The following is a 13,878-nucleotide window of genomic DNA, read 5'->3' on the forward strand; positions in this document are numbered from 1 at the left end:
CAATATATTTGTCAGCGCTTCCCTCCTACAGCCTTGAATTGGATTAGGGAGAAGGGCGTGAATTTTATATATATATATATATATATATATATATATATATATATATATATATATATATATATATATATATATATATATATATCTCATTCACTCATAATGTAGGTCAATGGTGGCTGAATTGCATTGATAAACACGCTAAAAAGCGATTATGCGTCTTGATAACACGCATATATATACACACACACACACACACAGAGTATGTGTACTTGTGTGTATGTACGCACAAGCAAACCTTGCTGAAGTGTAATTTTGGTGGAGCGGCATGCTAACACTAGCACTCTTTCAGAGTAGGTTCATCATTCGTACTGCTTGCTTCTCAAAATGACGAGATAGGGGAGGCAAGCTGAAAGTGACTGAAACTAATTATTGTGGGCGTGTGTACAATAGGAATAATCTATATGCATGAAGTATGTGCACAAGCCCATGTATGCATGCATGGGGATATAGGGGGAAGGGGGGATCCACGCCCTGTTTTATAGAAGCACGACTAGCTTGTTCTCTCACAACACACAAGCAAATGCACAAACTTACGCCATGTGATTTATGAAATGCCACATGACACTGACAGAAAATGAGGGAGTGTGCATTTATACACAGGGCTAATGCACATATATGCATGCATGTGCATGAGCCCTGTGCATCAATGTTGTATAATCTCTAATTGTGCCCATGGCTGCTGTGTATGTGGTGGAAGACAGGAACGTGCACAAGGAATTCTTTAAACATGGACTGTAGACACGTAAAAGGCTAATGTTTTTTCTAGTACAGCTGTTCCCCTGGTAGGAAGCATAGAGTAATGTCCCAAAGTGCTGCAATAAGACTGTTTCTTCTACTTTGGGGGAGAAGCTGGAGGGTTGGGGTTAAAGGAGAGCAGACTGATCTCATGAAGTGGCGTATGTATGACACGCCAATTTGTATGCCATTTTGGCGTGTTATCAAGACGCATAATCGCTTTTTAGCATGTTTATCAACACAATTCGGAGTGAATGTTCGCCGTAGTGAGTATTATAAAGGGACATAGGTCTGCGTAAGGAGGTTGGTTGGGGTGGTGGATGGGTAAAACATAATTTTTTATTTTATTATTATAACATTATTTTTATTTTTATTTTTTTAAGCCTTCCCCAATGTTTCTTTCCTAAACCAAAGTGTTTGTTTTCCTAAGTGTGTTTTTGTCATTTTTTTCTGTTTTTGTAGCTTTTTTGTGTTCTTTTCCTAAACCCAACCTTTTTTTTTTTTTTGCGCAATAACACGCAACGTGGCGATGCCACGTGGTGGGTATGTTTACATCTGCTGTATACAGCGTAGACATACACGTGGATAGCTGAAAATGCGTACAGATAACACGCCATTTGGCTTTAGGAAAGTGGCGTGTATGTTTACGCAAAGTCATGATCCCATGTTGAGGAGAGGGATACAGAGAAAGACAGCAGTAAGGGTGGGGCCCATGAAACATGGCATAAACAAGTAGACTCACATTGCTGCGGAGGAGGGTCTGGCTAGTCCACACAACATTCCGGGATGGGAGAAAAACGTGCTTTGGTTTATTGGCATTTCTTGAAACCAATCACAATCGTCTTGGGCAGCGTTAAGCGCAGGACAGAGACCCGGTGCCGCAGCAAAATAGCCTCGGGAAGAAACTCGTTTTGGTGGAACATGTGTACGTTCAAAAGTTCTTTTAGTTGTAAAACAGAAACCTCAGATTGGACAGAAGGTCTAGCTAGCTGTCTTGATTTACCTGCAGAGATCTGAGGAGCAGTTAACCAAGTGATGTAAATTGTCAGGATGTCAGCAGGTGGGAAAAAGGAAGAGGGAATGGCCCCTTCAGTAAAGTCTTGCAGAGCATCTGGAGCCAGGAATGCATGGGAACAATATTTTTGTGTGTGTGTGTGGAGAGGGAGGCGGGTGGTATCTGCTTCAGTGATGTCGTGAAGTGAGAATCAGACAACCTGGTCTGGGTGTTCCCACCACGCACTGATGAGATAATGATGCAGCATGACTCTCAAACTGAGTGTGTCTGATGCAAGCTCCCTGTGAAGGACACTAAGTGTCAAATTTTCTACACGCACACAAACAGATCAAATAATCCTTTAGAAAATATACCAGAGAGAGAGAGAGAGAGATACAGAAACAGTAGGGTGGAAGTACTGTAGGCGTGTGAACACAGGGTAAAGGGGCCCAACATAAAGAGAAGGTTTGTGTGCTTCCTCCGGCTGTCATCTCCCTTCCTACCACTGGGAAGAAGTGTGTCAAAGAGTACATTGTTTCTCTCCATGTATCTGTTTGTGTCCATCCCTTGCTCTGGCTAAACGGTCTCTCTCTCTCTCCCTCTCTCTCTGTATGTATATCCTTTGTCAACCTCCCCCTCTAACTAGCAGTTTAGTTAGGGTGCTGAAAGACAGGAAATGCTTGTAGGGCAAATGAATAAGAAGTGGCAGCTGCCCATGCGTGGTACGAATCCTGAGAATCTCGTCAGTCACATCCCTTCACCTCACCCATCCTCCTTCAGAGAAGGAGAAAAAGACAGGGAGGGCTGAAACACGCCAGGGACCATATCCTTAATGACTAGTGTCTATTTGCGACTATTTGCTTCACCAAAGATTTACATTTTAAAATGCAAACCACTGGTTTACTATTTTGAGTTTCCTCTCTGAGGTGACTATTTCACCCTTTATTTTCTGTCATTTCTGCACTTGGCAGAACAAGGTATTTATGGCACACAAACCTTCGAGTAGCTGACGAAATGGAATAACAATGCAACACTGAGCTGTAAGCAATCAAACACAAAGAATAAAAATAAAAGTTTGGTCCTCCACTTCCCTATCTGTCTTTCACATATGGTTTCCAAATGTCTTTGCAATGCCACCTCAATCCTGATGCATTTCATTTCCAATTTAGCTAGTAGATGATGGCTTAAACAATAGTCACACTACAATACATGGCACTTGCTTTGTTAACTAGCACATCTGCTCTTTGCTCCCCCCAAGTGTTAAACCTGCAATAGATGATTTTTTGCCCACTCTGGGAAATATTATCACCTCTGACCTTGATTAGACAAACTGGTTACAAAAAGCTGCATAGTAACACATTCAGCAGATACAAAGCAACATTATATCATTCATTTGGGGTCGTGTTTCTTTTCTCTATTTTTAGCTCCAGTTTTGGTCTCCACCAACACCAGAGGTGAATATCTCTTTAAGGTTACTCTATTTTAATTCATTACTACATCTGTGGATAGAAATATGTCTTTGTAATTAACTGCACCTGACTGATAACCTTATTCTTCACTCAGCCATCAACCTATGCCTTTCACATTTGTTTGGCAACATGGCATCATGACTTACATACACGCCACTTTCCTAAAGCCAAGTGGCGTGTTTTCTGTATGCATTTTGAGCTTTCCACGTGTATGTGTATGCTGTATACAGCGGATGTAAGCATACACACCACGTGGCATCTCTCGTGTTATCGCGAGAACGTGCCATGCTATCGCAAGAACGTCCCACGCGTTTAAAAAAAAAAAAAAAAAAAAGTTGGGTTTAGGAAAAGAATATTGGAAGGCTTTATTTATAAAAAAAAAACAAAACAAAACAAAAAAAAACTGTTGATAAATGCCACACGCCGGACGCGATCCCGGCTTTCCTGGGTGAAATTCCTGTGTTTTACCCATCCAGACTTCCGTCCTTTCATACTACTCGCTACAGCGATAATTCACACGTAACGTAGGTCAATGGAGGCCAAACAGTGTTGATAAACACGCAAAAAAGCAATAATGCGTCTTGATAACACGCCAAAATGGCATACAAATTGGCGTGTCATACATACGCCACTTAATGAGATCAGTCTGTGTTTGGAGACAAACATTTACTTCACGCAGTCCAAACCCAACTGTCTTTAGCCTGTCATCTCGGGATGTAGATCAGCACCCATTAAGGGGTGGGTCCCACACAACGTAGAGATCGTAATTTGGTATCTGGGTTCCTGGTGTAATGAGATAAACTTCTAATTAGATCAAAGAGGATTAAGAACCTCTCGTCTTTTGCACTGACACAAGATGTAATGATAAGATGATGGCAGCTTGGATGATCAATGAAAAAAACGGGGCAGGTAGAGGTCAGCTGCCATTCAACCGCATGCTCATTACACTTCAGTCAACAGGGTGTGTATGTGTGTGTACACGGACATGGCCGGGGCATGTTAGACTAAAAAGAAATGTTTGTGTGTGTGTGTGTGTGTGTGTGTGTGTGTGTGTGTGTGTGTGTGTGTGTGTGTGTGTGTGTGTGTGTGTGTGTGTGTGTGTGTGTGTGTGTGTGTGTGTGTGTGTGTGTGTGTGTGTGTGTGTGTGTGTGTGTGTGTGTGTGTTTCCTGCCGCTCTGGCCCCAGCTGTACCCATATGGCCTGAGAGCACAGTTTGCTAAGCTAACCGAGACATTCACCCTGAGTTAGTGAACTGGAAGAACGCTGTGGTCTGACAGACATAATAATACAGATCCACATTTCATTCACAGAGGCCACGCCCTATTAAATATCCTCTATAATACATTGTACAGGTGTTCACTTAATACATTAGATACAACATGATGAATTTAATTATTGAATACAGGGAGTAGGTTACCACATGACTAGACTGAGGTAATTACTGATGCATTTATTCCCGTGAAATCAACCAGCTTGAGTGTAAATGGGCTTTATTTTGAGTTACTCATGTCTTGACATTTTAAGGCTTTAATAAAGAATTTTTTCCTGCATTTTAAGTTCAGTTAAGACTCTGGTCAATTCTTCCTAGTTCTACATGTCAAGTCATAAAGAATAATAATGCATGCAAAAAGGTTCAAATTAAAAGTTACGTCAAAGAACTGAACAAAGCTGTGTCACCGTAATAAAGCACACCAGCCTTCTGTGTTTCTTTCTTTAGTCAGAGTAGATAAGACACCTCGATTTATTTAGAAAAAAAATTAGGTAGTCACAAACCCTTAATAATTGCATCAGCTGTTTATTGATTAAATTTGATTAAATCTTTAAGTCTATGAAATGCTGAACAAAGAAATGCCTATCACAAGTTCTTACATAGTCATTTGTTGTCCGAATAACAGTCTAAAATGCAAATACATTAAATAAAAAAAATATATAAAAACAGAGAGGCAGAACATTCCCTTCATTTGAGAAGCCAAACCCAGCATTTATTTGACTTTTTTGCGTAATTAAATAACTTGATCGATATTCAAAATTGTTGCACATTCATTTTCTGTCAATCAACTGAAGCTAATTTTTCATCAGTGTAACGCATACGGAAATACATCATCACAAGTATAAGGCAACACTGGTGGTACACATGTGTAGTTTGTATACCGATAGTCTTTAACTTTGACGTTCCACCTCCGGGATTGTTCCGGTGCCGCAGGAAAATCCGCAGAATGCATGTATTTTTGCCGTTTTCATCCGTTTCCTTTCACTTTTAAATTAAATTTTAAACTCCGGTGGATTTATGAGGACTATGGTTAACTGCTCCTTAGATATCTGCATGGTAAATTGAGACAGCTAGCTAGACTATCTGTCCAATCTGAGTTTTCTCTCGCACAACTATTTTAGAGCAGCTCCGCGTGGAGTGGTGTGATTGGTTTAAAGAAATGCCAATAAACCAGAGCACTTTTTCTCCCATCCCGGAATGCTATGTGGAGTAACCAGACCCTCCTCCGCTTTGCAGCGTGTGGATGGTCTGGCAAAGCGAGACTAGTATACTGGTAACTCCATGAAGCCGTCTTATACTCACCACAAATCTTTCTGTCTGCAGTATACTGATAAAGAGGATTTGGTCAAGTAAACTTCAACCACAAAAAATATTTGTACAAGAGTTTTTGGCATATGCATCTACCTGTCTTTATTACTTTCTCTCCTTTTAGCCTGTCCATTGCCCCTTTCTATCACTTCTCCACCCTTCAATCTTTCCTACACTCATCTCTCATGCACTTCATTAAGCTCTCTTCGTCTGCCTTCAGAGCTTTCATCTCGCATTTCCCCCCTCTGTGATCTATTTAATCCTTTAATATGATGATGATGATGATGATGGGTTAATATACAACTTCTCTAAACTTTTTGATCTGCTACTTTTTGATGATATCCTACGCACCTACGCCCGACAAAAGAGGTGTGCAAAAAAGCTTTCCTACGGTTAACATACATGAAAGAAACCATTATTTCCCATAATTTGCCACCGTAGCTAAACCGAAAAAATATCATCGTCCTTGCTCTCGCTTCATTTTATCCCTTTCTCTCCTCCTTATCCTGCTCAGCTCTCTCTGTGTCTTTAGGTTGGTCAGTTCAGCGAGGCAGAGTTACATTCCTGGGATGCCTGCTACATATGGTCCACATTCCAGCCGGTCTGCCGAGAGGCCCAATGCTCCTCACCGCTGGCCCTGCAGAGACCAGCCCAAATCTGAGCGTGCTACAGCATTGCTTTAGACTAAAATAATCTTTACACAGCTTAAGTTTAGCTCAGCCTGTGCCTGCATGAGGCTAGAACTGAAATTCAGAACTACTCAGTCTACAATGACATTTGATTTAGCTATCTGTCCTTGCAGGCTGCTGTAGTTTCTTTCTCTGTACATCTCTTCCCCCAGGCTACTACCTCTGGCTCCGTGTGTGTACATTTACATTTTTGTTGCTAGAGAGAACCTTTCTAGTGGCCAGGCACACACAGTGCAACATGTGTTGTACATGTGTACTGGCCTGGCAAACCACACACAGCCCTGCTGAGGAGTGGTGACTATCTCTCCATCTGAGGCAGTAACAGTATAGTCTTGGACACATTTGGAATAATGTAAGCGCTGCATCACCAAATACTATATCTTAGACTTTGCCATGCTGCACATACCCACACATCCTTGTCCTGTGAATGTGTGCACATGCAAGCACAAACAGAGAGTACATCTGTCTCTTCATCAGACAATACCATACACACACCTACATACAGCACGCCAACAGCTGCCTCTTAACCAGACACACACCCTTTTAACACGCTTACAATTTATGTAGTTAGTAACCTATTACAACTGTATATGGACATTAGAAGAAACATTTAGATATTCAACAAACAATGCTGCAAAAATTAGCCTAAGCTAATCAAAGTTAGCTCTCTTAGGCTGTCTGGGTGTGGCCATAAAAATGTGCAACCTCATTGCAGCTACCGCATTTCCACCGCAGATCCTCCCCTCTTTGATTGGCCATCAATAACGATCAATGTTCAGTCCTGCTCACTTACACCAAGTCATGATGGATTGGTCATTCATACGATTAAATTAGCAGAGGAGGACTCAAATGACACATTTTTAAATGTTAGCGTTCTGATCAATGTCAGCAACTCTGACGGGGTAAATCGGTTCCAGATCCTACTGTGGGTATTTTGGAAAGTTAAGTAAAAGGCCTGTTTGTCAGACCTTCCCAATTTGCCGACCCTTGCATTTAGACATTTGCATAAAATATCTCTGTCTCTCTCACACACACACGTGACTCTTAGGATGACTTGACATTTGACTCTAGATTATAGGGCACAGGGACACAACGTTGCTGGCACAAACACCAGATTCCAATCTTTCTCCCCTCTTACATGCCCGTTCTGTGTGTCTGTGTCTGGGGAGTGGCACAATGGACGTCACTACTGGACGGCTGTATTAATCACATCTAGCCATGCAGAGATAATGACTGTGCCAGCTTAACACACACACACACACACACACACACACACACACACACACACACACACACACACACACACACACACACACACACACACACACACACACACACACACACACACACACACACACACACACACACACCAATTCAATGTGGCTAAACAATCAAAGCTCAGACAAAGCAAACACTCAACAAGATGGCAAAGGGAAGAGGGTGAAAAAGAGCCCACAAGAAAGTAACTTCTTAGCAGTGAAGAGTGGTACACTGTACTGTACGTAGCCGCAGAGTGTCTGTAGTGGTGAATAAGGATGTCATCTGAACAGCAACTGACTTTATAAAGTCATTATTCTTCACAAATCAACAGTTATTACCCTTGAATAGCAAGAATGCAGCTATTGAGGTGTCAGATTCTGTTCTTTTTTTTTTTTTTTTTTACTTAACGTAAAACATGGTGTGACCTTTAATCTGGACAATATTTCATGCAGTTCTTTAGGACTCTACTAACAATAACTATTTCATCACATACCAGTCCTTTAACACCCATAATGGGTCATTGTAGCCAAAGTAAAAGAGGCCTTGTAAATACGTTACTGCACTCCTATATGTGAAACCAGCCCCAACACAGCACTTCCTGCATGGGTGGGGCATGTGCTGGGACTCTGACATTATTACCACCGGCGAGGTTATTTCTTTTAAAAACAGCTCTGGGCATTCAAATGGTGGCATCCTCTGACCAGCCTGCAGCATCATGTATAATTCACTATTCATACCCAAAGAGGGGATAATTACAGCAGGCCGGGCACTCTTGAGGAAAGGAAAGGCAGTGGGGGAAGCCGAAGAAAGCCCTGTGCAACTAACAAGCATTTCCAAAGCATCTCCGGCCTGAAAGCGCAATTTCTTTGATTCATTGTGTAGAATTGGAGGAGAAAAGCAGGGGAAAAAAGGACATTCTTACGTTTGCAATTGAACCAGATGAGCTTGTCAGTGCTGGGAACCTCTTATGAATCCCTCACAACTACAGTCTGAGGGAAAAAAAAAAGGCAAGTCATCGGCCAACAGAAATGGACATTATTTGCACAAGGTCAAGTTATCCATCAGGAGCTTTTATGCCAAAGATCAGAGCTGACAAGGTCTGAACTGTCATTTAGCTGACGTAGATGGGAAGCAAGAGGAAAAAGCCACTGGTTGCTAAACCGAATGCAAAGACGAGGAGTTGGAGCTCAGCAGCCAGGTCTTAATGAATCATAACCATACTAAACACAGTTTTCTACCAAAGAAGAAAGAATTTGAGCTTTAGAAGCTGAGCTTGGATAAGTTGTTATATTTTAACCCATTGTCTTCCTCAATGTTGAAATCTTTTAACTGAAATTGCAAAGGCAAAATGTCTGAAGGCCTTGAACACTGCCTATGAGATTACATAATCACTGTCACTAATTCATAGAAAATGGGGGACAGAGTACATGGACTGTCTAAACTTGCAACAGGTTGATCAGCACAGCGCAATAACTAGGGGCCAGTAAAAGAAGGCAAGCAACGAAAAACAAAATGGGCAAAGTGAAAAAAAGCTTTGAGGTATAAAAATTACAATAGGTCATGTCATGTATTTTGCTATATATGGTTACAATAGTGCTGGAAGCATTCCACAGGTTCACTCAAATACAACCACGCCTTACCTCCACCAATTTACACCTCTGTAGACTCCTGGAAGTAGATCCTGATGCCATGATCTAAAGTTGGTTAAAAGTCAAGAAGACTGTAGGCACCTGGAGACACTGAGGGGGGAAAACAGCATAAGACAAGCTTTAAAAGGGAAATGAATGACGCGGAGGGAGAGACAGAGAGAGGAGGAGGAGGAGGAGGAGGAGGAGGAGGAGATGGGGGCAACTCTCCACATCCATGTTGCTCTACAAAGGGTGGGGCCTTGAGGAATTCACGCTCTGCTTTCCTCTCGATTTAAAGCTTATCTTAATTAGACTATACAGGGTCAGTCTGCCTGTGCACTCAATTATGATTGAGTTATTGTGGTAAACGCATCGCAAGAGTGAGGAATGACTCCTCCATATTCTTTGACAAGTCAGCAGACAACTGTAATATAGACCCAACTCTTTCACTGCTGGATTTAGATTAATTCCACGTCCCAACGTTTGCCTCGGTAAAGACACACCCGCCCCATCCCATTATAGTAATATCCCCGCGCTGTATCGTATAGACAAATACAGAAAACAGTGATTCTATAGGCCGACCGACACACCGCCTTTAGTGCTAAATCATTCTGTTTAGACTGACAATGCTTATTAACAAAATAATCATAAAACATGTTATTATGTTAAGATGTTAAAATAACGCCGTAGCACGCCCTGTCCTGTGGCCTTTAAATGTCACCTCCGCTAAAAAGTTTGCAAATGTATTTGACAGTCGCACTTACTTTGGTTAAGGTAAATCCACAGGCTCCACCGAGGCACTTGTCAGTACGGTTATAGCCTAGGCTACTATGTCAAATATGCGCAATTTGTACCGTGCTTGGATGATATTTGAAGATTAGGCTATAGGCTCTGTTCGGACCGTTTCCCCCACGCCCAGTTTGCCTGTGGCATTCAGCAGGGCTGGCTTCTGTAAAGTTGCCACGTCCGTTACATTTCACAGACTAATGAAACCAAAACGACCTGCCAAGCAGTAACAAAAATACCCGACTTACTTCATAACTGCTTGATATAGTCCAATTAATCTAGGCTACTGCGAGGGACTTGAGCCAAAAGGTGCGCACATCAAGATGGCAATACATTTGTTATGTAATATTTTCCTAGATGAAAATGACTGAACAGAATCTATAAAGCCATTGGTAGGCTAGATAAGAGTCTCATCCCTGACTAGACACACAACACTGTGGACATTCTCACAGTCCGTTTTCTAACATTTTTCAGTGCTGAAGCCTTTCAGAAAACCCACAGCCACACCTTAACTCTCAATCATTTTTTCTGACAGTTCCAGAGGTTTCGACGATACGTTAAACCCGCAAGTTCACCCTGACCACACTGCCACTTTGTGCGTCTCGTGCACTCCGGTGTTAACGTTTAAACCTCTAAACAAAGAAATGTAAAAACGATCCAATATGAGTATCCGGTTGGCCGGTCCCACCCTGTGCTGCCTGCTCGTTGCTCCTCGGGGCTCCCTCCCCGGTCTCTCTCTCTGGTCCAACTCTTCTCTTCAAACCGGCTTCTCACTCCGATCAGCTGGCAGGGCCTTGACGTCACCACCTACAATCGGCCAATCGGGCGCGAACCGGAAAAGCCAGTGCCGACGCCCACTGCATACGCACTATAACGATCAGGTGCATCGACCAATGACAGCGCAGTTCTCTGTGAGAAATAAGGCGGTCACTAGAAATAGTGACCAATGGGATTACATCCGCCCATGGGAGGCGTTTTATCCTCTGACCTATTAGGTGTTTGGAAGTATTATGTGTGAAGTGTTGGGAACTTTTCTACACCAGCAGGCTACAGATGAAATTGAATATAATCGAATTGAATAATTATAAATAGTTGAAGTAATGTCTTAATTATATTATTGTAATGATGTCACCAGTCAACACTTCATAAGCCCAACTGGTAATTATCACAGCAAATGTCAATGTCAAATGTTGTCTAATGTATTTTCTTCTATTCTGGTAAAGTCAATTTGATTTATATAGCCCACAATCACAAATTTGCTTCATCATGTGTAACACGTGGCAATATCTATCTAAACCTCCCACAATTCTACTTTATTGCAGCAAAGGCCTGACTTTGTTGTCATCAGTCAAGTTCACATATAAGGTCTTCAATGTTCTGGTGCTGTAGTATATAACCAAACTTTGAACCCATTATTGTCCTAGAGCCCCCTCAGGTTTTCCAGTTTGGGCCTTTTTAATTTTTCCTAGGTGCAAAACTAACCAGGATTTTCCACCTCCAAGATAAATCTCTCGTCGTCCATGGTATTGTCGAGGAGACGTGTACGATATTGGGCGGTGTCTTTTGGTAAATTGATTGGATGCTCTTCGCTGTTTGACTTCCTGCTCGCGTGGAAATATAGTGCGTTACATTTACCTCAGAACTTGGAAGCTGGAGCTGGGAATGACGTCACACCCAAGTTGCATGTGTTCCTTGTGGGGTTAGCTCTAGCCAGGTTAGGCCATTGTTAGCAACATAAGTTGATAACACCGTATTATGCTGGTTTTGTTTTTGTGTCCATACAAACACTATAGCAACATGTCCACAGATAGAAGTTGAACAGGAATGTGTGTACAATTGATTTAGTAAGGCACAAATAAGACAGATGTGCTATAACTGTATGTTACTACAGCTTTCACAACTGTTGATGCACGCTTCTGGGACGTGCCACGGCACGGGTGGTGGAATATCATGCATGCATGTTGCATGCATGCAACGCAACGCTGACATGCCAGTTGTAAGGGTTGGTTAACACTGTCTCAGCTTTTAATACCATCTTAAAACCCAATGTCTACCCTAATTCAGCTGTTATAATGCTGCTTACTGTATGTCCTGTCATTGTCTTATATTTTTATAAATCTGCAAAGCACTTCCTGCTTGAAAAGTGCTCTATAAATAGACTATATTATTACTATAAGTTAAACAGATTTTAGGGGCACATTACAAATTCACTTAGCAGTTTAACTGCTTTATGCAACTGGAAGCAATTGCAAATACCATTAAGTGAGAAAATATGGCATTAGATTTAGGGCGTTTTTATACAGTATGTTACTTTATTCATTCCTAAAAGGCACCACCACTACTAGTTGGACTTTTATGTCCTTAATCTTGACAGTTATTGCTGTGCTAATACAATGTCCCTAACTGCTCAAGTAAATGACCCACTGAAATGGTGATATTGCCTACCTCAAAGAGACACAGCAGGTGTAGTTGTGTCATCCCCCTACCTTTTCTTCATTATATACATTTCCCATTCACCATCTCCTAAGAAGTCTCTGTATGGAACCCAAAATGTGCAAGACTGAAGTCCAAACAACCAAAAGTCCTTACCATTTTAAACTGTTAAACTGTAATCTTTTTTAAGCAAACACAGCATTCCTGTGGCTTGGAATGGAGAAAGAATTGGGTCCTACTACCAAATAAGTGATTGCATGTCTTGTGGATGAAAACCTCAATTGGAGGCTTGCTTGTTGAAGTCACTACAATTCCACATTTGGAAAAGAGAATTGAGGGTGCTACATTTTTCCTTTGAACCAGAGAAAAAAAAAAAAAATGAAACATTTGTGTGCCAGCTGTGGAAGTTACTCTCCCTGGAGGATTCAAGGTGAAATGAAAATGCACATGATGTAATTTACATGATGGGATCTTTGTTGGGAAGATTAGCAATGCAACTGTTCGGAAACAGTAGCAGCAGAGATTGGGGACTGAATGTGACATGAACACATGAACAGCAGAGAGAATAGAGTCTTTGATACTGACAAGCAGTGCCCACCCGGTGCTGCATAATTGAAGATACCTGAAGTCTTCTTAAGCCACTGCAGTGCATGCATGGGAAGAACCAAATCTTGAGTGAATTTTCTTATGACTTTTTAATGTAGTAAATATGTGCATGTTGCACACACATATTGTCGCATATTAGCATGGAGTTTGAGACCGAGGATCATTAGATGTTTCTACTTGCCTGTGCACATACAGTATGAATGCACACATATTGCGTGCATGTTTAGTTGCATGAGCATACACATGGCCACATACGAACTATAAATATGTGTTCACGTCAGGAGTGAATCCAAACAATGCAATTTATACAGCACCATATCAGTCAATAATATCTTTTGGCTGAGGCACATCAGAGAAGTTACACAGATCAAAGGCAACAACCTGTCAACCCTTTTGTTGTAACATATCTTAAACAGGCAGTAACACAATGCCGCCTCAGCGCAGTGACACAGCTTTTATGCCTTGCCTCAATTTATGTTGATGCATTCACAAAGCTGGGCAGGAATGCGCCACAGGCACACATCGTTCAAGACACCAATCCTTCCTCCCCTCAGTGTTCTTGCATTATTCTAGCATTAATCTGACTGTTTCCCTTCCTTCCCTTTCTTTCTGTTGATGTTAAACCATCAGGGCAGGGTGCAAC

The 13,878-nt window shown here is 41.7% G+C and overlaps 2 long non-coding RNA genes across 3 annotated transcripts in view; one reads left to right on the forward strand and one right to left on the reverse strand.

Moving 5' to 3' along the window:
• The window catches only part of LOC114550819 (uncharacterized), a 136,216-nt gene that overhangs the window by 46,612 nt on the left and 75,726 nt on the right, over positions 1-13,878 (forward strand). The window lies entirely within an intron of this gene.
• LOC114550814 (uncharacterized) lies at positions 5,031-10,945 on the reverse strand. Of its 2 annotated transcripts, XR_003691754.1 has the most exons (4): positions 10,885-10,945; positions 9,423-9,521; positions 8,705-8,771; positions 5,031-6,470 (listed from the first exon to the last, which is right to left on the reverse strand). It is a non-coding gene; the product is annotated as an uncharacterized LOC114550814 (long non-coding RNA). The 2 variants fall into 2 exon arrangements; XR_003691753.1 differs by having other exon boundaries at positions 9,423-10,920.

This window comes from Perca flavescens, chromosome 3 (assembly GCF_004354835.1).
Source record: "Perca flavescens isolate YP-PL-M2 chromosome 3, PFLA_1.0, whole genome shotgun sequence".
NCBI lineage: Eukaryota > Metazoa > Chordata > Actinopteri > Perciformes > Percidae > Perca > Perca flavescens.